Here is a 27,695-nt window from a genome sequence, read left to right as displayed (position 1 = left end):
ATTGGTGGATGTGCATGTACATTGTACAATGTACTGCCATGTACATTGGTCAAACTGGACAGTCTCTACGTAAAAGAATAAATGGACACAAATCAGATGTCAAGAATTATAACATTCATAAACCAGTCGGAGAACACTTCAGTCTCTCTGGTCACACGATTACAGACATGAAAGTTGCGATATTACAACCAAAAAACTTCAAATCCAGACTCCAGCGAGAAACTGTTGAATTGGAATTCATTTGCAAATTGGATACAATTAACTTAGGCTTGAATAGAGACTGGGAGTGACTAAGTCATTATGCAAGGTAACCTATTTCCCCTTGTTTTTTCCTACCCCCCCTCCCCTCCTCAGACGTTCTTGTTAAACCCTGGATTTGTGCTGGAAATGGCCCACCTTGATTATCATACACATTGTAAGGAGAGCGATCACTTTAGATAAGCTATTACCAGCAGGAGAGTGGGGTGGGGGGAGGTATTTTTTCATGCTTTGTGTGTATAAAAAGATCTTCTACACTTTCCACAGTATGCATCCGATGAAGTGAGCTGTAGCTCACGAAAGCTTATGCTCAAATAAATTGGTTAGTCTCTAAGGTGCCACAAGTACTCCTTTTCTTTTTGCGAATACAGACTAACAAGGCTGTTACTCTGAAACCTAGCTTTAATCTTGAGAACTGTTACTACCATATCTTCAACCTTACCATTTTGTCTTGTTTGTTTAGATTTTAAGCATTTTGGGACAGGAACTCTCACTGTATGTGCTTTGGCATTTTGATTGGTGCCTCTAGCTGCTACAGTCTTTTTTGTTTTTAAAAGATAAGATAACCGTGCTATTCTGCTTATAGCAGAAAAGATTTTAATGTAGCTGTTATGGTTATTGGTCTAAAATGAGCAACGTATCTAAACCAATAAAGCAGAATGAAGTCAGGGCACATATAGTTCTTTAATTGTACTTTTAAGGGTTCTGGTAAGGATTAATTCTAAACAGTAACATAAGGCAAGAAGTGACCCTCACCAACATAAAAAGTTCCTTACCCTGTGGTATCACAAAGACCTCCTATGCTATCCTCAAGTGAAGGATAACATGATTCATTAAATTTTCCTTTATCTTAAGTGAAATCACTCAATTGTAACTCTAAAAGGGAGAGGACAACTTCCTATATTGGATCAATTTCGCTAATGTTTCCTAATTAATTTATGTAATACATACAACCCTGATCTTTGGTTCCTTTGTGTGTATGTGGAATGTTACAGACTTAATAATGTGATTAAGTGTTTTCTTTCTTCATAACTGTGGTGTCCAGCACAATCCCAGAATCCTTGACTAGGGTTTCTAGGCACTACTATACTACAAATAAATTAAAATGTATATAAATAAAACATGAAAATGATGATGTGGCATGAACAGTTCTTCACCAGGAGTTTGAGATTTGCATCAAGTGGCAATTAGTGGTTTTATGTAGGTTATCCCAATTAACGGCCAATAAAATGTGTCACAATTTCATGTAATTTGTATATAACTCATTTTACCAAAAATCCTTTAGGAATGTTTTAGTTTTAAAATTGTATTGGAAGTAGCCCTCTGCCTGGAAAGGCACTTGCCTTAGTTACAATTCCAACTGTACATGACTGAAATTAAAGCTGATAAAGTTAAAACTACTAAATGTGACTTAAAATGGACTCAGTTCATAAAGACGACATGACTCTGAAGCCTGACATTTTGGAATATTCTAAAATTAGAACGAAGTGACAGCTCCTGTTAGAGGTCTGAGGGTCTTCCTATTTCAGTAGGAAAATCACCAATTTGGATAATACCATAAAAGGAACCTGGTACAGGGTGAGCTGGACCTTTAAAACAGCTCAAAACCTGGCTCCAGTATAACCAACCTCAAAAGATCAAAAATCATGCATAAGTCCCCAAATATCATGTTTTTTAAAAGATTATATTGTTTTCTGATCTGTCTTGATTTTTGAACTATCCCTGCCTGTCCCCAGTGTGTAAGAAACAATTTTTGCCTATTCCCAAATTTATTGGGTAAAACTGATTTTTGGCTCCTGCTGCAGGAGCTCTCACCCCCACATCTGACTATTACCTGCCCAGCAATTCTACCCCAAACCTCAAAATCAGTCCTGTCCCCCTGTGGACATTGATATTGATGTCAAAGGATATTGACCTCAAAGACCTAAAGGTGTTTATACATTTCACTGTCCAACATAAAATGGGTTCTTTTAAACAGTGGGGCCTTGGTTTTCCTTGGTTATTTGGCAAACAGCCAAAAACATTCATTCAGATTAAAATTTATTAAACACAGGAAAGAACAAGAAATTAAAACAGTCATTTATACTGAAACTGTGGTTGAGTGTGCAAAACAGTCAAAACCTTTCAAGTCTTTCTCCTTTTGGAGGCAAACCATCAGTCTCTTATTTTCAGAACTCCCTTTCTTTGATGAAAAGGAAAAGGGTTAATTTTACTCCCAGTCCTGAAGTATAGATGGCATTTACATATCTTGCTCTTAGCAAGGTAGAGGAGAGACAGGATAGAAAAGATGGTTAAAATACATTGTTGATATGTTTGAAACACTGGATGGTTACAAGTGGATGCTTTGGCTGGCAAGTCTTCCACGACGCATGCTGCTTGGACCTTGGTTATGATCTAGTCAGGGCTGTCATCTGACTGGATATTTTCTTCTTTAGATAAGGCAGATTTGGATGATTGTAGTATGAGTGATGAGTGAGATAGGATAGGAGGGAAAATAGTGGGCAGAACATAACACAGCAAGGGAAGAGTATACAATACAAGATCTTACATGCCTTTGCAGTGCTGGTAATTAGATAGCCCCACTGATGGGCTGAGGACTGGATGTCATAGTAATGTGATAACTTTCAGCACTTACAGGTGAAAATGAAGTTCTTTAAATAAGCAAAGCCAGCCAGCCTTCATCTCAGGAAAAAACTCCTTCAGATGAGCCGCGATGAGTTCCAGTGCTGGCAGTCTGGGGGATGAGATGAGGTGAGCTGTGATGCAAGGTTGGCAGGAGATGAGGGGGAGGGCTGAACTGAACTGATCATGTTTTTTCAGTCTCTTTTTATAAAACACAAAAAGGGCTGCATAGTTTATCCCTTTCGTTATTTTTTTCAACAATTTAGACTTAATATGTCACCCCAGTTTTGTTCTATTAATATCTGATTCCATATCTTTTGTTTTTACCAAGCATAATTTTAATAGTCCTTGGATTATATCAACATGGCCTTTTTGGTTTAGACTAATCTGGCTTCTTTGTCTGGTTCTCTTGAACTTGTTACAAAATGTTGTAAACAACTTTACTTATTTTTCATGATTATTGCCACATCTCAGGAACTTTTACATATGTTTTATATTTAAATTTACAATAGGGGTACATTTAAGGGCTTGATAATTACAATACCCCCATCACTACAGATCCTCTAGCCTCCCTGATGCTCCTCTGGGGTTCTTTACCTGCTCTCCCAGGTTTGGGAGAGCAGCAGTGAGCCCCCTTTCCCCCTTCCTAGCTTGGGAGGGCAGCTCTAGGGGCTCTTCATCTGTCTTATGTTCCTCTCCCTAGGCTCGGTGCTGCACGGAGAGGAACAGAGGCACCATTTTGCCCCTGTTAGTTACAATGCAGGTGCGGGAGCAAAGCTGCCCTGAGCTGTTGGGCTGTTTCTGCTCCTCTCCCTTCATATGAGAATGGCTTCAGGTTGATGAGGGGGAAAGAACAAAAACTGCTAAGAAGTGAGGGTGAGGACTACAAATAAGCCCTTTCTGCTCATTGTAGAGAGAGCCAGGGACCAGTGGCAAAGCTAATAGGGAGCAACCACCCCTCAGCAACATTTAGGTGTGTGTGTTGTGCCTTTTCACATGGGACTTCGATGTGTGCCAGGTTGCAACACCAGTCACTCAAATTTGGTTCTCCCTGGCTTCCCTCCCTCATGGGGTCACATGGCACTGTGACCCTGTGAACAAGGAGCCAGGCACAGCCCTATGAGACAGCCTATCCCCAATGTCTGCGTGCTGCACTGGGCCAGGATTAGGGTTGCAACGCTGGGGAGGAGAGTACTGCTGCAGGTGGTTAGTGCCCCTTTGGCCATCACCCCTCCTGGTTGCAAAACCTGGCTCCACCGCTGCCAGGGAGAGTAGTAGTTTGCTGGCTGGGCTATCCTGGCCTGTGAGCAAGCAGGGAAAGGAGCCTGTGAGGGAGTAGACACAGGAGACACAGGCTAAGACTAATGAGCTACATTATCAACATCAGCCAGGAGAGGGCTCTGAAAAGGAAGTGCCACCCTGAGATCAGAGGAAACCTGGCTCAGCAGAGAGAGCGACTGCTGGTGAGCAGGAGCTGCAGGTCGGAGACAACAGCATGGGAGCTGCCTGTGGAGGAGCGCTGGGACTGGAAGGCTGAGAACAAGCCAGCAACAGCCTGTTGCTGGCAGGGGTGAGCAGTCACTGCAGGAGGAGGATACAGGGCAGTGAGGAGGCCTTACACTGAAGTTATCTGTATAACCCTCCACTGGCCTGGCTCTCTGGGCTGGGTTTGGAACTGTTTTGATTCGTAGAGGGAAATAATTAATTGGGCCTTTGTTGATTGCACCTTCTTTTTTTCTTTCTTTTTTTTTCTGGCAGCCCCAGTAAAAGTAATTCTGTCATACTCAACATGTGTTTATGGGAATCCACTAAGGGCTACAGTGTGTACTTCGGCCGGCTCTCAGACTTCATCACAAGTCTGAGATATTTGGTGTTTTTCAAGAGTTCTCATGGCTTTCTGATTTCTGCCTTTAAACTCAAGATTTTCTCTCATCCCAAATGGCTGCTCATTTTATCGTCAGTGGGACTGAAGTCACAGGCTGCCCTTAACAAGATGGTTGCCGTTTCCCTTTAGCTTTGTTGCTGAAAGTGAGGCTGATGTCAAGACTACCTCAGCCAAGCCCCCCCCCCTTTTTTTTTCAGAGTAAGGGCTAAGCAGGGGACAGAAAATGAAGAACTGCTCTAACTCAGACTGAGGTGAATGGGAGCAGGAGCAGGCTAGGAAACTGAGAAGTCAGAGGAATGTGAGGCGCAGAAGGCAAACAGGGTATGTGGGGAGGGAGGGCTGTGGGAAGCTGGGATGTGGGAGACTGTTTCAGGCATGTGGTAAACTGAAGAAGTTGCCAGGGAGTGTATTATGGCAGAAGAGGAAAATGTGGTGGGTGAAGAACAGTGTGCTACTTTTGAGGTACAAAAAAGGGATATCGGGATCATTTTGAGTCCATAAAACCAGATAGTTGTCAGCATCTGCTGAGCACCCTTACAGATTTTCTTGGACAGACACTTCAGAAAAGGAAAGATCATGGGAAAACCTGGACAGGTGGTAATGCTAGGACAGGGAGAGCAAGTGAATGTAATGGGTAGTGCGGAACAGATACTGGGAGAGCATGGAGGGAGAATGAGGGGAAACATTGCCTATTTTGTCTAGTTAAGAAGAGGGATAGAATAATAGGTCCTCACACCCGAGGAGGTAAACAGGGTCATCTCCAAGGGGTGAACCATGAGCCATGTGCGTATTTATGGTTGAATTCTAAACCTGAGATCACTTACCAATTGAAAATAGAAAAGGAGTACTTGTGGCACTTTAGAGACTAACAAATGTATTTGGGCATAAGCTTTCGAGAGTTACAGCTCACTTCATCGGATGCATTCAGTGGAAAATACAGTGGGGAGATTTATATACACAGAGAACATGAAAAATGTGAGAATCAGAAAGCTGGTGAAAAATATTATTTGATTTATTTAAAATTAATCATTATTTTTAAGTCCGTCATTACTTTTTGGGGGTCTGACTCATGACATTTGAACACTTAGGATTGGCCATATTAAGTGTAGGAAGTAGGGTTGGGGGGGCCAGGCAGAACAGTGAAGCAAAATATTTGATTTGTTTTGCTGCCTAGGGCTCTGGGAGTAGAGCCACCTGAAGAGGGATTGGTTTGCACCCTGCAGCCTAGGTGCAAAGGACTGAGAGAGAGGGAGATGGTCGGGGGAGGGAAAATGAGACCATCGGGAGAAGGAACTGTGGCCCAAGTAGGGTAAAAATGTATCAATAGAGCTTCTACAGTGAAGTGAGGACAACATTAGATTTGTGGTGGTGTTTGATTTCAGACTCTTGTTTACCCCAGAAGAATGGAGGACTTCTAATATAGCCGGAGGGCTAAACTAACTCATCCTTCCAGCAGAGAGAAGACAAGTAAAAAAAGGGGAAAATTGATGCAGTGGCCACACCTGATGATGAAGCTGATCCATGTCCAGACAGACCCATATAAAAAGGTAGGTCAATGTCATCAAAAGTGTGTGATAAATTCATTTATCAGCTGACTTTGCACTTTGTCCCCCTGCATATTGTCATAGTGCATGAGAATAAGTCAAAATATAAATTTTTGTTCTTTAAATACTGTATTATAGTAACATTCACTGGGAACAGTAGTTAAATATGTATATATTATTCCTTTCTTGTCCTATATTAACTGCCTTTATGTGTGATGTAATTTGTTTTTTACTTCATGTTAAACACATTTAATGTAAAAATAGTTGGCCTCTTAGGAATTTAATGTAAGATAAACTGGAAGAAAAATGGTAATTCAAATCCTTACCACCAAATATTCCAGTGTAGTAAACTTTCAGCATAGTGATTTATATTAGCTGCACAACTCCATCATGAATAGTGGGAGCTCTGGCTTAACTATATAGAGCGCACTAAAAGTTAACCAAATATGTGTATATTTAGAGATGAGGTGCTAGTCCAGAAAATGTATCTTCTGTCATTAAACCATTATTTGTATTCAAAATAGCTTAAGTGTGATGGATTTTTTTGTGGTTTTACAACTGAGAGGTTTTTTAAAAAACTGAAATTTAGGAATTAGTGTGTCCATGATGTGAGCTACATATTTTTGGTATTCTTTGGGGGAAAATTTTAAGCTACAACTTGAGAGACTTTCAGATTTTTGATAATTGGGCATTTGATGCATGCTTGTAAAATGAGTTACAAATCATATCCATATGCCTTCAAACTTTAGTCACTATTGCATGTTATGGTTAATATCACCTACCAAACTGTCTAAAGGGTTTCAAATGCTTAATGAGAATTTTGATTTTAATTGAGTTGTAGTAAAAGGCGGAGACCAGATAATCCACCAAGAAAAGTGTTTTAATATAAAAATTCCAGTGTATGAATTTAATCTTGATGCATTGACGATTGTAGATTCCCAAGTCCCCCTTAATGTTTAAAGGTACATTTTGATTTTGCAAGTACTACATTCCTTATATTAAAAGGATAAATAAAAATTTTAAATAGAATATTAAATATTCCTTGGGGAATATTTTTCCCCAAGGAAACAGTTGAGTGGTGAATTGTATCTTATGATTTTAAAAGGAATAAAAATAACTGATAAGGTATTTGAACTCTTTCTCCCCTACTACTCTCTAACTGTTTATGATGAGTTTTGTCATGATCCCCAGGAAATTCTTGGCATCTGATTGAGTCCCATGTCTTTATTTAAGAAATAATAAATGTAATACAAGCAAAAATGCCTTCTGCACTTTTTGCTTCAGAACACACACAGGACCACTCAGGATAATCAAAAGTCCTTGGCTTCTAGAGTCCTTAGACTATTGCCAGATGAGCAGATGTCTGCAGTGAATAGAATTCCACAAATAGCTCATTCACTTTTTCCAAAGTCTACTTACTAAATGAAGAGAGATCATCTTTTTTATCGTCAAATGTTACTCAGGCACTAGCCTGTTGAGTAAACTTTATCTCCGTGCCTTACAGAAATATTGCAACACCACCATGGTGTGACGAATAATGTTTGGAGGATTAGGCTGTAATTTATAGGGTTAATTATACTTGTAATTAAGATGTTTCTGCCATTTTATTATTTATTAAATATCCATGATGCTCCTTTCAAAAATGCATCAGGATAATTATTGGCTGCCATGTGCTTCACTGAGAACTACAGCAGATCAAGGGGCTGTCACAGTTACTGGACCCATGTGGAATGCATCCTTTCCTACACACAATATAGGAGAAAATTCAGTAGAACTGTGAAAATTTAAACTCCCTTGCCCTTATTATGTCCATTTGTAAATGAAGTGGGAGCTGTATATGCACATGAACAGGTTAGTGCCTAAATGCAAACATTTTTAAGGTTAAGTGATTTAACAGACTTGATAACCAACATGATCTAATTGCTGTGTAGTTTTCCACTGATGCCAAAGTTTGAACAGTTGTGCCAACCAAGCATGTTGCATTCTAGTCCATCATCTGCATTTACAAACCACCAAGAGTGACTGAAAATATTATTGTCTTACTTCAATCAGTTAAAAAAAAAACCACCAAAATTGAGATTTGTACGAAGAATTATCCCCCTTAACATTGTTCCTGCAACAAGAACTACTACTTTGACAACTTTAAAACTAGTCATTTCTGATCTCGAAATCTGTAAAGAAGAATGGCTATAAGTAATCTAGGAACACATATGAAAAAATCTCGTGTTTGCCTGATTCATGGAACCATCTTCTCCTTTTCCTATCTTTGAATGCACTGATTCTTAAAGTATACAAAAAAGAAAAGGAGTACTTGTGGCACCTTAGAGACTAACAAATTTATTAGAGCATAAGCTTTCGTGAGTTGTCTGAATTCATTTTGCTTTTTCAGGGTACTGTAGTTTAAGCAAGGATGACAGCCCTCAGTTGAAAGAGAGTTTTCAAGCTTATAACATTTGAGCTATAGAGTCATTTGGCCAACTTCATTTCCTTGGGCACAGGAGGCTGTAAATTGCACCCACATACCTCTGCTGGGTCAATTATGTTGTAAGGAGTCCTGAGGGAAGAACAGATGACAGTATTGCTTTTCCGCCTTTCCTGGGAAGCTAGCTTTATATTTCAGCTGGCATTCAATAGGAGTCTACCCAGCAGGGGTTTTCCAGGAGAAGCTGTGAATCAAGTAATCTCCCTGCCAGTTTGACCTTGTCTTTTCCACTATGGCCTGGCCCACTTGAGAACTGCATTAGCTCATTTCAAGATCTTCTGCAGAGTAGGTTTGCTGAGCAGTTCATGCCACTCTAGTCTGCCTTCTTCTCTACCGCTGGGAGTCCACAGACTGGATTATGGAAGCCCCATGTGGTGCACCTAGAAGATTGAACTCAAGCCATCATATTTTGTGTAATATATATAATCTTTTCCTCAATGAATCATAGTGAGTTATCTATCATTGATAATTTTTTTTATCAAGATTGGATGTTTTTCTAAAAAGATATGCTCTAGGAATTATTTTGGGGAAGTTCTATGGACTGTGTTATATAGGAGGTCAGACTACATGATCACAGTGATCCCATCTGGCTTTGGAATCTATGAATTGATGGGCCTGTGACTTTTAGCAGGCAAGAGAAGCAGTTTTCTGCTTAAACCAGGGACCACCTGTGAAGGAAGAGAAAATGGGGCTAAGTAGTTAGTGTTTGGACTGGGATGAGAGAGGTCAAATGAGCACAACACCTTTGTATTACACGTGGCTGTTTGTGACTTGTCAATAGTGCTAGTTAAATAAAATAGGTTTGGTTGGTTTTCAATAAAATTGTGTCCCATAAGTCTCCATTTAGCAACATCCACCCCCAGTTAAGCTCACAGGAATTCAGTCCATTACATGTCCATCCATTTTGCTGGACCCATCAGATTTTTTGAGTATTTCACACTACCAGCGCTTTTTTAATGGTATCAGAAAAAAATTTAAATATTTCTTAACTGGCCAAAGCTTTTAAAATTATATCAGTTCCTAGAACTTTCTAATGTAATGTAAATGTGTAATGTAAATGAAACCTCACTCTCTGGTGTGTTAAATTAGATCCCAGCAATAAAGCAACTTATAAAGGCATATTCTGAAAGTATTTTCTGCAACTAAGTTGTGTCTTCTGAACTCACAGGGCTTCTTTCCTAATATTTTCCTTTCTATTATTTTCATCAGGATATAAAACACATGTACAGTAGCTGCCATTTTTTTTAAAAAAATCAATATTTGTTAATATTTATCACACAAGATTATGTAAGGTATAGCACACTTATTTTCTATTTTCCGAAGAAGTAGCTATCAAGCATTCTAAGCTATGCATGGTATTTCTAAGGTATTTATAATTTGACTTCTGTGTAATGACATCTATTTCAGATACTATATATCTGACTTCTGTTGGCAAATACTTACTCTTTAATGGAGACCACTGTAGCTTTGTAAATAATGAATGGCAACCAGCTATAGGTAATCAGTAGAGCTGTCGATTAATTGCAGTAAACTCATGCGATTAAAACTGCGATTAATTTTTTTAATCGCAGTTTTAATCACACTGTTAAATAATAGAATACCAATTGAAATTTATTAAATATTTTGGATGTTTTTCTATTTTCATATATATATTGTGTTCTGTGTTGTGAAATCAGTGTATATTACTTTTTATTACAAAAATTTGCAATGTAAAAATGATAAAGAAAAGAAACAGTATTTTTCAATTCACCTTATATAAGTACCTCTGTACGCTGCTTCATATACATACCCTGAGAACTTCAGTCTATCATCCGCAGACCGATGGGCTGGTAGAAAGGTTTAACCGAACCCTCAAGGCAATGATAAGGAAAGTGGTAAGTAGAGACGGGAAGGATTGGGACACCCTACTACCCTACCTTATGTTTGCAATCCGGGAGGTACCTCAGGCCTCAGTTGGGTTTTCCCCCTTTGAATTATTATACGGACGCCACCCCCATGGCATACTAGATATTGCAAAAGAAATCTGGGAAGAGGAACCCAATGAGGGGAGAAATATAATTGACCATGTGTTGCAGATGCGAGAACGGAAAGCCCAGGTCACCCCTATTGTACGGGAACATTTGGAAAAGGCGCAGGAGGCCCAGTGAACCCATTACAATCACCAGGCAAAAGTCCGACAGTTCCAACCAGGGGATCGGGTGATGGTGTTGGTACCCATGACAGAAAGCAAGCTTTTGGCCCAATGGCAGGGGCCTTATGAGGTGGTTGAACCCCTGGGGGAAGTAATCTACAAGGTGCGGCAGCCAGGATGCCAGAAACAAGAACAAATTTATTACATTAACCTCTTAAAGCCTTGGGACCAATGAGAGGCATGTGTAGTGGCCCAAGAGACCCCGATCCAGAGAAATAATATGCAGGAGCAGATCAGGATATCCACTGATCTGACACCAAACCAGAAGAAGGAGGTAACTGAGATGATCAACCAATACCAGGACGTGTTTTCAACCCAACCGGTCCGGACCACTGAAACATATCACCACGTTATCACAGACCCTGGGCCAAAGGTAACTTTAAGGCCCTATCGGGTCCCAGCAGCAAAAAGGGAGGAGATCAACGCAGAGGTAAAAAGGATGTTGGAGCTGGGAGTCATCGAAGAGTCCCACAGTCAGTGGTCAAGCCCAGTTGTGTTGGTGCCCAAGCCCGATGGCACCACTAGGTTTTGTAATGACTTTCGCCGGCTGAATGAGATATTCAAATTCGATGCATACCCCATATCGATGAGTTAGTTGACCGCCTGGGCAATGCCCGATTTTTGATCACCCTTGATTTAACAAAGGGATATTGGCAGATTCCCCTTGCCAAAGATGCGAAAGAAAAGACTGCATTCTCTACACCAGAGGGTCTGTTTCAATATACTGTTCTTCCTTTTGGACTAAATGGGGCACCTGCCACCTTCCAGCATCTTATGGACAAGCTCCTACAGCTCCATACCAGTTATGCAGTGGCATACCTGGATGATGTGATTATTCACACCCCCGACTGGGAAACCCACTTAGGAAAGGTGGAAGCGGTTCTGGACACGCTAAGACAGGCTGGCCTCACAGCCAGCCCAGCCAAGTGTGCTATAGGGCTAGCCGAGGCTAAATACCTTGGCTACATTGTAGGAAGGGGCATGGTCAAGCCCCAACTAACCAAACTGGAGGCTATCCAAAATTGGCCCCGGCCGAATCGGAAAAAGCAAGTCCGGGCATTCCTGGGTGTGGTGGGGTACTAAAGACTATTTATTCCCCATTTTGCTACCAGAGCGAGTCCCCTGACAGACCTGATAAAAGCCCGGGGTCCAGAATGATGAAGTGGACAGATGCCGCAGAGAAAGCATTCATGGATCCACAGACAACCCTCTGCAGAAACCCCGTGCTTATAGCCCCAGACTTCAACAAAGAATTCATTTTACAAACAGATGCATCTGAAGTAGGATTGGGAGCTGTCCTATCGCAGATGGTTGGAGATGAAGAACACCCAATCCTCTACCTCAACAGGAAACTCCTCCCGAGAGAGCAGAAGTATGCTGTGGTTGAAAGAGAGTGCCTAGCTGTGAAATGGGCCATGGAAACACTACGTTATTACCTTCTGGGATGATGGTTTACCCTTGTGACCGACCAGGCACCCCTCCAGTGGATGCAGCGAAATAAAGAAAAGAACGCAAGGATGACCAGATGGTTGCTGTCCCTACAACCTTCCCAATTCACCATACAACACCGGGCTGGAAGCCACCATGGCAATGCAGATGGCTTGTCACGAGTACGCTGCCTGATGTCCCAAGTTGTCCAACCCCGTAGTGTTGAGCAGAGGGTATGTGACAGGGTCGGGCCAGATGGCTATAGGAGAGGAATAGAATGCAGATATATTAGACCCAGGCTAAGTAGGTCCCTTTTTCCTGGGTAAGGTAACAGGGAAGGTTCCAGAACAATCAGGAACCTTCTGGAGACAATTAAGACAGGCTGGTTAGAACACCTGCAGCCAATCAAGAAGCTGCTAGAGTCAATTAAGGCAGGCTAATCAGGGCACCTGGGTTTTAAAAAGGAGCTCACTTCAGTTTGTGGTGTGCGTGAGAGGAGCTGGGAGCAAGAGGCACTAAGAGCTGAGAGTGAGAACGCGGACTGTTGGAGGACTGAAGTGTACAAGCATTATCAGACAGCAGGAGGAAGGTCCTATGGTGAGGATAAAGAAGGTGTTGGGAGGAGGCCATGGGGAGTAGCCCAGGGAGTTGTAGCTGTCGCACAGCTGTTCCAGGAGGCACTCTAGACAGCTGCATTCCACAGGGCCCTGGGCTGGAACCCGGAGTAGAAGGCAGGCCCGGGTTCCCCCCAAATCCTCCCAACTCCTGGTCAGACAAAGGAGGAGTCGACCTGGACTATGGGTTCAGAAAAACGGCCAAGCTGAGGGCTGCCATGAAGCTCCAAGGTGAGCAAATCTGCCAATAAGCGCAAGACCCACCAAGGTAGAGCAGGAACTTTGTCACAATAGCTACAGCACTTTACCCAAGGTTTAAGAATCTGAAGTGCCTTCCAAAATCTGAGAAGGACGAGGTGTGGAGCAAGCTTTCAGAAGTCAGAAAAGAACATCACTCCAGTGTGACAACTACAGAACCCGATCCACCATAAAAGAAAACCAACCTTCTGCTGGTGGCATCTGACTCAGATAATGAAAATGAACATGCGTCGGTCTGTTTGTTATCGAGCAGAACCCATCATCAGCATGGATGCATGTCCTCTGAAATGTTGGTTGAAGTATGAAGGGACATATGAATCTTTAGTGCATCTGGCACATAAATATCTTGCAACGCTGGCTACAACAGTGTCATGCGAATGCTTGTTCTCACTTTCAGGTAACATTTGCTGTTCTCCCTCCTGCCCTTCTTTAGAATCATGAACTCTACCCTTTTATGATAACTTTCACCCAAGCTGCCTTCCACTTTCAAATTATCAGCCAGTTCCTCCCTATTTGTCAAAATCAAATCTAGAACAGCCTCTCCCCTAGTAGCTTTCTCCACCTTCTGAAATAAAAAATTGTCTCCAATACATTCCAGGAACTTGTTGGATAATCTGTGCCCTGCTGTGTTATTTTCCCAACATATACTACAGTCCTACTAAACAACTTTGGTAGTAATGTCTGATGTTGTGTTTAAGGAGTTGTGGTATCATTAGCAAATATGTACTGCAGATATCACCTCGTCATTATTGTTTGGAAAACCTGTTCATTGCATTTCAGTGTATCTGACCTTTTAATTCCATCCTGAAGTTGCATTTGACTTCGGTATCATAGTATTGTGCAGAAACTGCTGATTATTAGCTAAAATAGTTTTGCAACAGCATGCATATTGATACAACATCATAAAATTGTAACTGACTGAGAATTGAAATGATACCTTGATTGCCGTGGGCTATGATGAACATGTTACATCTAATTGATAGCACAGCATTGCAGGAGGAGGATGAACTAGAAAACACAAAGGTAAAAGTTACTGTCATGTAAATGTTTCGTATGAAAGCCCATTCTACTTGATAATAGCATGAATTTTTTAAAAGGCCATTAGATGTGGTTGGTAAAACCAATAATATACATGGAAGAAATAATTATACCACTAAATGACCAGTTTGTGAGAAAGTTAATGGCCTGAGAAGTGTTAGTGCCAGCAAGTATTTCAGCGATTAGTGAAGCGCTGTTTGAAAGCATGTTTTAGATGTTCCTTCCCTTTAATACTCAAAACTACATTTTCAGTTCTTTAATAGGATTTCTTAATTGAAGAAACTGGTATGGTTTGGAAATAGGATCTTTCTTTCTGAGCTTTTTCTAAACTGCCCAACATCACCATAAGACGTAGGTGCTGATGACCTTTTATTCTGGTGGCCATTTGGCAATCTGCATGCACGCAGTTTTGAGATTCAGGACCGGAGCCAGAATGGAGTCTAAGAAACCTGCTGCCACACTGCATCACTAACAATGCATTCTAGCTGGAGGCAAATTCTGCTGCATGTTTTAACTGGCAAACCTCTTTTTCACATGTGATACCAGTGAGGCAAGCCAGTGCAGCAGCCCTCTCCACAATACGTCTTCCTAAAGAGGGTGACAAATAAAAGTAATGGGACCCCACATGGGTGTCTGTGTTAGCATGTCTGATGCTAATGTAGCAGGATCAGGGCTAATATCAGTATCATTATCACAGTAGCCCCTACAGCCTGAACTGAGATCAGGGCCACCTTGTTCTAGGCACAGTACAGACAGACAGTCCCTTGCAGGAAGAGTTTGCACTCTAAATACACAAGACACACAAAGTGTGGAAGAAAGGAAGTAATATTACCCGCGTTTTACAGATAGGTAATGGAGACACAGCATGATTAAATGACATGCCCAAGAAAGTGTCTGAAAGAGCTAGCAATTGAATTCTGATACCAGTTTTAGTCTGGTGCTTTAACCACAAAACAATACTTTCATGCATTGCTTTATTATTTGGGCAAATAAATAAAAATTAGATAAATACAAAATATTATTTCTAATCTATCAGGTTTTAAAAAAATCTTTAATTCCAGGAACTAGATTCTCTTTAAAACTACTTCCCAAATTGGACAAAACTCTGTAGTAACACCATTTTAAGATAGTGTTTGGTACCATTAATGTAGAAGCCAGCCATTCTCAGAATAAAATGCTTTTCATTTTAATACATTTCCATATCCATGGTCTCTTTATGAAAACTATGGGAAAATGGAGCTCTCTCTCCCTAGGGGGGGACTTCACAAGTTACGTCTAATCTACACAAAATTCCTAATGAACTTTTGTAAACAATTATTAGAAAGTAGCACTTTTCTGAAGCAGCAGCAGCACCAGTCTAGCAGTGCTTAAAATGGGCTGAAAAAAGTGTGGGTGGTTGGGTAGATAGGATTCTATCTTCACACCCACATCTGCTTGTCTTCCTGCCTGAAATTAATTTTGCGCTAACCCCAACTCAATTATCTCCCTCCCCTTCCCCCCCCCCCCCACATCAGCTCTAGTCCTGGAATTCTTCACCTTGTTCCAGTCCGGGGGGGATACAGCAGGGCCTCCTCGTCCCCTTCCTAAGTGTTGCAGGGAGAAAGAGTGGAGTGGAGGGGAGAGAAGCAGAAGAATCATCCCATTGGTCAGAGGAGGGAGCAGTTTCCCTGAGTTGCTGGGCTCTTTCTGTTCCGCCACCCCAGAGCTCTACAGCAGGACTGGCATCCTGTGGGTCTCGCATGACCCACTGCCATACTAGCAGGAGCAGGTAAAATGTACTTTGTTGCAGGTGGCATTGGGTGGGCAAACAAAACAGACTGTGGTGATTTATGGGAAAACACTTTAAAACTTTTAATACTTCACTTTAAGTGAGGGATAGAAAGAGGTGACGTCTTATAACAGGAATTAAAATGGGTTTTTTACATGGTTTATGCAAGTTTTGTTTTATTCTTAGAGGTAAAAATTGTCTGAATTCCATTTACATATATATAATATATTAACCAGCCGATCAGTTTATGTATTAATCGATCTGTCTGTCTTGCAGGATTTATGGGATCTAAGGTTTCTGCGTGTGGGAGCAGAATAAAAATGCAAGAAACAATGCGGGAGCAGGTGGGAATGGGTATTATGGGGCAGGATAGAAACAGAATTACAAAAATAATCCAACGCAGGGTTCTGCCCCCCACCTCCGGTGACAATGGTGACAGCTCCTAAAGGGAGGAGGAGAGAGCATTGCCTGCTTCCAGAGCAGCCCTGCTTGGCTCCTCTTCCCAGCGAGGCAGCTGGGGAAAACAGCCAATAGGAAGAAATTTCCCCCAGGCAGACTGTGCCCCTCAATGTCCCAGCTTGCGTTTTAGAAATTTCATGTTGCAGATCTATGGCGCCCATCACACTTTAAGCACTACATCCTAGAAGCTTTGGTAATGGGAGAGCCACAATACAATTCCCAGTACCCAGTACAAAGGAGATGGTTAGGCTCGAAGAAGTATGCAGAACTGAGCAGCCATTCACTTTCAGCGCAAAGGAATACTTGCAAGCCAGGCCTGAGGGTTCTTTGGAAAGGCACGCACACAACACTTGCAGGGACACTATCTAGGGACACAACCATTATATGGAGATGACTTCAGTTATTGGAGGAACTGGTTTCCTTAATCCTCACAGAGAGAAATGTTAACTCTGACTTAAACACAGTAATAAAAAGGGGCCTATGATATCTTTAAAGAAAACAAAAGCCAGATAAACTGAAGGAAAGGGCTTTTTTTATAAGCTACGTTATTATAGTGTGTGTAAACCCTTGGGATGAATTTTAGGGTATCAGTAATGTGGCTGAAAAGACCAGTTTTCCCACTGTATAAACAACAATTACAAGTGGGCAATGGAGGCTGGCATCATGGGTTGATCGGAGGTGGGACTTGACCTTTCAGTACTGAATGAGAGATGATAGGGTGAGGCTAGATCATGAAGGACCTTGAGAATGAAGACAAGTAGCTTATATTTGATATGATAGAGTCCTGCAGATTAAATTAAGCAATACTTTTTTGGTTTTAAGAAGGCTCTCTGGTCACACTGTTTGCCACTGGTCACAGACTCTGGAAGGGAAGAACCGCAGATGCCAAACCAATTGGATTTGCTGAGTCAGAGCCGTGGAAGTCCTAAGTACTGGAGTGTGGAAGAATCTCATAATTACACCCTAGTTAAATATCTACATGGGGAACAAAAATTTGATAATGGGCTCTTCGATCTAGCAGTCAAAGGTATAAGAAGATACAGTGGCTGGAAACTGAAGCTGGACAAATTCAGACTGGAAATAAAACATACATTTTCAACAGTGAGGGTAATTAACTAGTTACTAAAGGAACAACTTACCAGTGGTTGTGTTGGATTCTTCATCACTGGCAATTTTTAAATCAAGATAATTCCTGTTTGAATGAGAGCATATATTTTAATTCAGGGAAGTCCTTTTGCCTGTGATATTCAAGAGGTCAGACAAGATGATCATGTTATCTGTGCCCTTACCTGTGAATATATGAAAGACATCAGGCCTGACACCTGAGAAGGTGTGCTCAGAGAGAGGGGAGATAGATCTGACAAGGATCTGGGACAGGACAGGAGACTGGGGCAAGGAATTGCGGAGGGCTGGGGCTATGGACGGAGATTGGGTGAGGAACCCAGGGAGGGGACTGGGACTGGGATTCAGTTGGGGAGAGGAGAATGGAGGGGTGACTACTAGAGACCAGAGGTAAGGGAAAGATAAATTGGATAAGAAGCCAGGTGGGAAAAACTGGGACTGAGATGTTGAAGCTGGTGTGGAGGTTAGGACAGGGCAGACAAGGAGAAAGGGATTGGGCCAATGAGACAGTGGTGGGAAACAGACAGTACTGAGCACACTACAACACACTCCCCTCCGCAGCCTGAAATGGAATCCAAAACTAGACTTTCACCATTCGTCTGCGGTCAGCAAATATCTGTGAAACCTATTGGCAAAGTATGTATCTTATCCCCCTGTAATGCTGGTCCCCTTGGAAAATGACATCCTACTACTATTGTCAGTTACTCTGTTAACTCAAGTGGAAGGCAGAGGTCTGTTGATGAACCATGTGGGTGTCAATCTGGTGCCCCATAATGGAATTTCTGGCTTTTTTTTATATATATGTATATATTTCTGTGTGCAAGTAATTACCTAGGGTTATGTTTAAGGAACATTAAGATTTCAAAATCAGGTACTCAAAAGTTAGTAAATGTCTGCAATCTTAGCTTTCTTAATTAAAATTGAAAAGATAAACAAGCCAAGAAGACCTTGGGTAAACAGTTTTCAAAGTTCATCTGGACAAATTCCAAGACTATGGGAGAAAGAAGGCAGAGAGCCCCAGATGATGCCATAGTGGGGGGTGGAAGGGAAGGCAGGAGGAGAGTGCAGTTCTTGTTTGAATGTACATGTGTAAAATTAAACATATATGTACAGCACACATTTGTGAGATAGATAGATATGGCCCATGATTGTAGAATACTCCATTTCTTTTGTTTTGAATACGGTAACTTTGTTCTCATTCTCTTTGTTATCCAAAAGCCCTCAAGGAAGTTGGTACTTTACTGTCTATATTGCTTATCTGCTGTTCTGTTTATACAGTAAAATATCAATAGTTTGAGGTTTCTATTAGGTTGTACGTATGAGAGTGTAAGAGAAATATCACAATGACTAATGGCTATTGAGATATTCTTAATTATTGCCTTGGTGAGCTAATTATTAAATCTATGCTGGTAAATTATGTCACATTTGACCCAATCTAGTGATCAAAATCTGCTCTGTTACACTGGTGGAAATTCAGAGTAACTCCAATGAAATATAGAACTTAATTATTGTCTTTAACATTTGGAATTGATTGGGACAAAAAGGTTCAACTGACAAATGGCATTTCAGAGGAGGCTGTGGGTTTTTTTTTTCCCTTCAGAGATTCGGCAACTTCAAAGTGGTTGAAGTTCAAACTGTAATAACATACTTGTTACAGACTATAGGCCTCTACAGGAAAATTCATCAGTAATCTAAGAACTGGGGTTATTTAGTCTGCAGAAGAGAAGAGCGAGGGGGGATTTGATAGCAGCCTTCAAATACCTGAAGGGGGGGGATTCCAAAGAGGATGGAGCTCGGCTGTTCTCAGTGGTGGCAGATGACAGAACAAGGAGCAATGGTCTCAAGTTGCAGAGGGGGAGGTCTAGGTTGGATATTAGGAAACACTAGTTCACTAGGAGGGTGGTGAAGTACTGGAATGGGTTACCTAGGGAGGTGGTGGAATCTCCTTCCTTAGAGGTTTTTAAAGCCCAGCTTACAAAGCCCTGGCTGGGATGATTTAGTTGGTGTTGGTCCTGCTTTGAGCAGGGGATTGGACTAGATGACTTCCTGAGGTCTCTTCCAACCCTAATCTTCTGTGATGTGTTTTAAATGTCAACAGACATTTTTCCTTCTGTTTTTCTTTTCTGGTGCATTTTGATGAGAAGAGTGTGATTCAGGTATTTCCTGACCAGTAGTGTATTCATTACACAGATTTGAAAACTTGGTAGCCAACAATGTATTCTTTTCCCATTTGATCTGATAATCTGTGATTAAGCTCTTGTCCCTCTAGGCCATCAAAGCAGTTTAAACTTTTCTCATCAAGGTGCTATAAATAAACTAGACACTTTTTCATTTTAGCAAGAAGATCAAGAAATACACAAACGTAGCATCACATGCATAAGAAAATAGTCATCTTGGAAATATCCTGTGAAATTGCATCTTGTGCAGATCATATGAACTTGTCCATCATCTTTCAACTATGATACCAAGACCGATTTTGACCTGATAATAGATAGTTTCCTGTTGCACTGCAAGTGATTAATATACCAAGCAACCCCATTTTATTGCTAGCTGTCTTGTTCCATAATTAATTTTTGCAGATAACCATTTAGTGGAGAGATTATTCAGATGTTGATTTTTTTTCTGATTCTTCCAATAGACTAACATTCTGTTTTTAAAATATAAAAGCGAATCCTCAAAATGAAGATGAATGTTTAGGTTGCAATTGTTGCTGGAAAAGTTACCAAAATACACCCAGAAGTCTGTACCAGGAAGAGGGACTATTATCAAAAACATCATTTGGGTTTTTTATTAACATACACTTTCGGTTCAAATAAAATATTGCATACATCCACCAACACTCAATTATTTTGCTTTAGAATCCATAACATTGATCTTTTTCTCTTTCCCGCCCTTACAACATGCTCCGCTCTGATGGTTTTTCAGATGAACGAAAACATTTCCCTATGTGACTCCACAGACTAGTTTTCCTTTGTTCGGGGGTGCGGGAACATTACACAAACAAAAACTCTGGGGAAAATAAAATGACTGCAGGGGAATTAACAAATGTCATTTGTAATGGAAAAATCTGCTCTACATCTTGACATTTTTTTAAAATATGTACATAAAAAAAAAATGCTGTCACTTGACAATAAACTAGGTAGTTATATACCAAACTATTGATCCTTGCTGATGAATATGAATTGGTGGGCTACTTAAGTGGGTATTTGAACGTAAACAAGAAAAAAGAATATTGAGAGGAAGGGCTAAAAATAGGGAAGAGAAATGTGTCGTAGGAGTACAGATGTGTAGGAGAATAGGTGGTGTAAATCCTCAGAGGTGAGATTTGTGGGCTAATATATATCTTGCAAGGGCTCTCAAGTACATTAATTAATCCAGATTATTCCTTATCTTCTCCATGATGGAGAATTGAGATCTGATTCTATTCGTTTAAAGAGAGGGGGATTGATCTTCTAGTGGGGTGAGGGCTTGTTTAAGATCATTTTGATTAAGGCTGGTTTTCAGAGGCATTGGAAAATAGCTAGAGCAGGATAATTTTGTTGAAGGACCATGCTGTCCTGTGTGGTGACACTGGAACCATTTTGCAATTTATTTTAATAGAGTCTTGCTGCAGTCCAATGAGATCTAGTTATAATTTTGTTGAGCAGTGGACAACGGGTGGTGAAGATGTTAATATGGCATTTTGCCATATCTTAAACAGATTTCCATTCTTCCGGGTATGATTATGTTCTTCATCCCATATTTCTCTGGATGGGGTAAATTAGTATGTAATCTGAGGGCTGGCCCCAAATATAGCAATTGTCTTCTAATAGAAAGGAGCAAGGTAGCCTATTTCCCCTTGTTTTTTCCTTCCTCCCCCCCCCCAAGACGTTCTGGTTAAACTTGGATTTATGCTGGAAATGGCCCACCTTGATTATCATACACATTGTAAGGAGAGTGGTCAGTTTGGATGAGCTATTGCCAGCAGGAGAGTGAGTTTGTGGCGGAGGGGGTGAGAAAACCTGGATTTGTGCTGGAAATGGCCCACCTTGATTATCATGCACATTGTAGGGAGAGTGGTCACTTTGGATAAGCTATTACCAGCAGGAGAGTGAGTTTGTGTGTGTGGTTTTTGGAAAAAAGGGGGGGGGGGTGAGAGAACCTGGATTTGTGCTGGAAATGGCCCAACTTGATTATCATACACATTGTAAAGACAGTGGTCACTTTGGATGGGCTATTACCAGCAGGAGAGTGAGTTTGTGTGTGTGTGTGGGGGGGGGGGGGGCGGAGGGTGAGAAAACCTGGATTTGTGCTGGAAATGGCCCAACTTGATTATCATACACATTGTAAGGAGAATGATCGCTTTAGATAAGCTATTACCAGCAGGAGAGTGGGGTGCGAGGAGATATTGTTTCATGGTCTCTGTGTATATAATGTCTTCTGCAGTTTCCACAGTATGCATCCGATGAAGTGAGCTGTAGCTCACGAAAGCTTATGCTCAAATAAATTGGTTAGTCTCTAAGGTGCCACAAGTACTCCTTTTCTTTTTGCGAATACAGACTAACACGGCTGTTACTCTGAAACCTAGAAAGGAGATGTGATTTTTGATTGAGGATCATTGTGTAGTATTTTGTAAAATGGGAGATGTGAGTCAGAATCAGTTCTGAAACTTGGGGGATGCTCATAAGGTGGTGTTTTGTAAACTGCTTCCCAACACTAAGGACATGACCAATTTCTAAGAGAAAGTGAATTGTGTTATTCCAAAATGGGATGTTGGGCAATGAGTAGAGAGGATTTCAGTGTGCTACAAAATATTTTTGAGGGTAGCTCAAGAAAAATTTAAGATTGGGGATCTATTAGAGGTAAGTAACAGAATAAGATCTAATAAGATTAAACCAAATAAGGCAATAATTCCTCATTGGTTGCAAACCATCTTGTCATGTTTCTCTTTTGTAAAGCGATAATAAGGACTTGTTATCTGGTAGACTCAGAGCTCCATTTACTGATGACTTCTCAGTTATCTTGTATGAAAGCCTTGACTATTAGTTTCATCTAGGCTGGTAGCTGGAGATATGTTTGTTGCAGAAAATGTAGCTGGACTTTTCAGTCCTGGTATGCTTAAGCATTACAGGAGATATGAGTCAATGTGAAATTCTGAAATTGAAATATGACCCATAAATGACACATATAATGGCTTCCTAGGAATTGAGTTGTTTAATTTGAATTGATGGAAGGTTTTGTAATTCTTATAAATTAATCTATCCCAGACTTATGTAAAAAGGTATGAATTTGGAATAGATCTTCCTTGGATATTTTTGAATTGGAATCCTGCCTTCGCACATGAGTCTTTACAGGGGATCTCAGATTTTGACTTTAATGTTTTACAAAGAATACATGAACACTCAGAAACATAATTACCTGACTTTCTCAGAAAACATGACTGCCAAGACGATGGTTTGTGTTACAACGTGAGCCTGGAAAACACATTAAGGACACGGAGAGTGTCAAATATATGTAACATGAGTATGTACCTCATAAGTCACTCTGTGTGGAAGCAATTCTGAAACAGATAATGGATCAAGACAACAAATTAAAAATAAAAAAAAAATGAAAGCAACAGGAATCATGAAAGAATTTGTGCAATTTTCTGAATAATCATTCAAAAAGGATATAGAACAGTCTTGGGACTATTGTCTTGCTGTTAAAGAACAGGTCTGGCATTATGACATTTGGATTCCATTCCTAGCTGCTCTACTAATTAGGTGTGTGACCTTGGGCAACTCAGTTATTTTTTCCAGTTTGTGAAAGGGGATAATACTTTTTGGCACAGGGTTGTTAGGCCTAATGTCTATAGAATTCTTTGAGATTATGAAATGAAAGATGCTACGGATCTGCAAAATATTACTTGTTACTGGAATTGCATTAGAAATACCACTTTATTTTATAGGGCAGAGTTAAAGGTAGGATGCAAGGCCTTATTGCTATCCAGAATCAGATTTTGGGCAGAGGCAGATCAGCATAGTTGGGCACGAGACTCCTATTGACAAAATGATAGCTGTGTTTGAGCAGAACACTGGAAGGTATATCCCATTCTATGTGGGTTTTTTAGTAGGGTTGTTTAGATTGGAGATATTGTCTGCCTCTAAAATACTGTTCTGTCCTGACTTTACTGTGCTATTTAACCACGCTCATTTCAGTAACCACTACAACATGGAGTGTGGAATCTTCCATATATGAGCATAGGGGTAATATTTGAGGAGAATGAGTCCAAATGCTGGCATCTCAAGCCAGTGGGAAATGGAGCAGTGTAGAAGATTCCTTGGCCTCTAAATTGGACCAGGATTCAGTTTTGTGGTATTCTAGCCATGGAAATCTCATGGGCCAAGTTAGCAGGCAAACAACACTTGTCTTGAGCCCTAAATCACTTATGCTCTACTTAGCTTTTGTACAATATGCATCTATTTTGTTTATTTTTCAAACTTTGTTAAAATATGTTAGTAGTTCAGACTGGTAGTAAATTTAGAATTGTGTCTTTGCCATAAATATAAGTAATGAATGTTTTCCAAGATTAATTCAAGAATAAGGGAATTGGCCGTATTAACTTACTTTAGTTTATTATCATGGAAAAATTGATAAAAGGTAAGTTTTTACTTGAGTGAGGTGGAAAGAGAAGAGACTATTAGACCAGAAGAATTAATAGAAATCTGCATTAGGCTTTCATGTGTTTTGTATTCCTTTTCCTGTTTTGGAAAGTCTGTGAGCCTAGCAGGCATGGAAGCCTTCCCCATGATTTTAGAAAACATTATCAAGGTCAATCTAGATGAAAAACATAATTTCATCAAATTGCATTTTCAAAGCTCTTAGCAAAAGAACAGCAGAATTACAATTGTAGATAAAGAATTGATAGCACACTGTGACATCATCCTCAATTTTTTCTGTGGATTAGTAATCAGATAGGTTGAATGATGGTAAAAAATTAATCTGAACTATCCCTCTGATGCCTCTGGGTGGGCGGATGCATTTTAACATGCTATGGCTGCTGCCTTTATAAAATCCCAAGTATCTACCAAGAAGAATGCCCAGAGAATTTGCATTGTTCAGTTAAACATCTTGAATGCTTTTCTTACATTTTATTAGGAAGAAGGTGGGTTATGTTAATAGCCAGTGATTGTGAAAGATTACATTAAAATTATAACTACAAAAGTTTCTTCATTCTGTTTCCTTCAGTCTGAGTCCTGTTAAAATGCTGAAAATGTTGGTGTGCTTTTAATTACAGGCAGATGTGTTAGCACACACACTTTTCTGGGATCCAGCTCACTCTCTCACATCTGCAACTATCTCGCACCTTGCATGTTATGAAAGACTTTTCTTCATCACTGGGCTGAATGTGGGAGCAGCAAGTGCAAGTGTCATTGTTTGGCAGCTTCATACATTCTCTTTTTAGAATGCCAGATACTTAATACAGTATGTGCAGTGGAATATGGAACTCTGGAAGTCTGAAAAGAAGGATATCATTGCCTAGAAAACATGGCCCGTGTTTTTGACAGACTGATTTGTTTGTACCCCAAACTGGAATATTATAGTCGAAGGTGATATTAAAATATTATACTTTGTTACTGCAGAAATTAATGAAAATCTGCAAGCATTTGGATCTGTGTTTTTGTATATTCTGGTCCTACCTCCAGTAACAAATGTTATGACTTTTTTGTCCCCTTCATTCTAGCTGTATTTTAACATCTATGCACGTGGTTATACATCTGCATATTTTATTTTAACAATTATGAACCACATAACACACCCTGAACAAGACAGAATTGTGTACTTCAAGCTTCAACTGTAAAACACAATAATGTAGGATAAAACCTGATATAATTCAAGTGATCTGTCTGTCTAATCTATCTGGTGATCGGTGAGTCGTACTTACATGAGCCAGTACCATAATAGCTGAGCACTTCACAATTTTTCATCCTCACAACGCAATCTACTAGGGAAATCCTTTCATTGCTAGGAAGGTATGCAAGTAGCCAGGGCTAGGAAATCTTGATCAACATGAATCTCTCCTGACAAATATATAGGTGATAGGCAATTCTGAATTTCCGTAAATGAAGTATATAGTCTGTTGGGACACTGTACCTTTAAACAAAAACTCTCCTCCATAGAGTTCATGGAATGTTGAGAAGATACTTTCTAAAAGGTAGGCAGTCTGTCTTGAGCAGAGAGACACTTAGAGGATCAGATTATTTTTTCCTGTATTTTTTTAAGTCTATACCATTGCCCATGTAGCCATGCTACACTGCTGTTTTTGGCATGCTAGTTCAATCAAAGCTGCTGTGGGTATATCCATCCGAGCTGATAATTCTCTAAAGTTTGCAAAGTAGACAAACCTTAAAGGTATGTCTTCACAGCACAGTTAACTAAAGACTTTTACCTAGATTTTAGTCCCCTATCATACACACAGAAAATCCTCTGGCCTGGTTTTGGAGGTGCTTTAAGTCCAGGCTAGATTCCTCAGCTGGGGAGTGGGTTAGAGCCCAAGCTCTGCTTTCACTCAGACTGGAACCCACACATTTTGCAATGCGGATACAAGCAAAATCACTTGAGTACTAGAAGCTATCCAATGCCCTTCCCACAATCCCCTTGCCCCCCAAAGGACGGACAGGTTGTCTGACTATTGGCTGAGAAAGAATCCTAGAGTGTCTCAGTACAAAGATCCATTAGATGTTCCCCCAGATGCACCTGGGCAAGTGCAGAAACAGTGGAGACGCAGTAACATGGGTATGGCTTTGCTGTGGGAATGCTCAGACCCAGGCTTGGCTAACCCAGTGCCAATCACTCAGGTTAAATTGTTCAGTGAAGACATACCCTAAGGCTGATTTAACCCTTAGTTACCTTTTAGCTGGTAATACAATAACTGCCAAACCCACAGGTATTTGTATAACATTCATGAAAGTAAAACATGTATCTTCCATGATTAAACTGTAATCTTTTCAGAGCAGGGACCATTTCTACCTCTTTAAGCAGTACTTGGCACAGTGGTACCTTGATCATGGTTGTGGCTTCTCTGTGTTACCATAAAATAATAATAATTATGCAGATTTCACAGTTTATTACTTTGTGTAATTTACCTGATTATGAATTTCCTTCTTAGCAGACATATTCCTTAGGTAAATGGCTCTGGGGTTGTTGTTCACCTAAGAAAGGAATGGTGAGATCTTTGCAGTCTACCACGGAGGTGGAAAAGCACAACACACACACACATTTACATGTAAAGGTGTCGTCACTGAAATGTAGAAATATGAATTGACATGCCTTATAACAGTGTGAGTTTTTCACCTAGGATTTATTGTCAGCACTCATAACACAATGATTACACCCACATAAATTGACACTCTTATTGTCGGTATATGTATATAAGTAGTGAGTTATCTTGTAAACCTAAAATTAACCCAATTAAATTCTGGGTGCTCATTACTACTCTGACTACTTTTATCAAATGAAAATAAGTCTGTATCCTTTGGCTGTTTGAATACATGAAGCTGTATTCTTTGGGTTATCTTAAAATAAGTTCAGTGCTTATTAAGGAAGCCCCATGGGAAGGTCTAAGTAAGTAAGCCAGCTGCAAGCTTTTTCAGTCATATGTAGAGGCAATGAAAGAAAAAATATCTTGAGAAAGGAATCTGAAATAATGGTAGCCAGGGTTATATTCCACTCTCCTTGATTACCATCAGCGATAGCAGTCACAGAAGCTGGAGGTATGGTGGCAAAAGGAAATTTTCCACTTTCTAACTATTTTCCTTCTGTCTGAAAATAAAGAACCCTGTCAGTCACAGTCAGAGAGAGAAATCATGATGTGGTGTGGAACCAGCTATTGAAAACAAAAAGGCTTTTTTGTCCTTTCTAAAATACTCTGATTCTGGAAACCATATTTTTCATTTCAAGATGATGAGTCTACTTGACGAAGTTAGTGTTTAAAGGCCTGGAAAGTTAGTCTGTCTGTCACTATGGGTATGGATGAGAGTCATTCATTCAAAAATAGAATCTGCCCCT

General features: G+C 40.4%; 1 long non-coding RNA gene across 2 annotated transcripts; it reads left to right on the top strand.

Moving 5' to 3' along the window:
* The first annotated feature begins 3,712 nt into the window (after positions 1–3,712).
* On the top strand, positions 3,713–27,153 carry LOC119567266. Of its 2 annotated transcripts, none has more exons than XR_006284272.1 (3): positions 3,713–4,450; positions 6,148–6,312; positions 24,925–27,153. It is a non-coding gene; the product is annotated as an uncharacterized LOC119567266 (long non-coding RNA). The 2 variants fall into 2 exon arrangements; XR_006284271.1 differs by lacking the exon at positions 24,925–27,153 and adding an exon at positions 20,007–21,588 and having other exon boundaries at positions 3,716–4,450.
* Positions 27,154–27,695: the final 542 nt, after the last annotated feature.

This window comes from Chelonia mydas, chromosome 10 (genome assembly GCF_015237465.2).
Source record: "Chelonia mydas isolate rCheMyd1 chromosome 10, rCheMyd1.pri.v2, whole genome shotgun sequence".
Taxonomy (NCBI): domain Eukaryota; kingdom Metazoa; phylum Chordata; order Testudines; family Cheloniidae; genus Chelonia; species Chelonia mydas.
The sequence above is the reverse complement of the archived record's forward strand: the minus strand, read 5'-3'. Positions and strand labels throughout refer to the sequence as shown.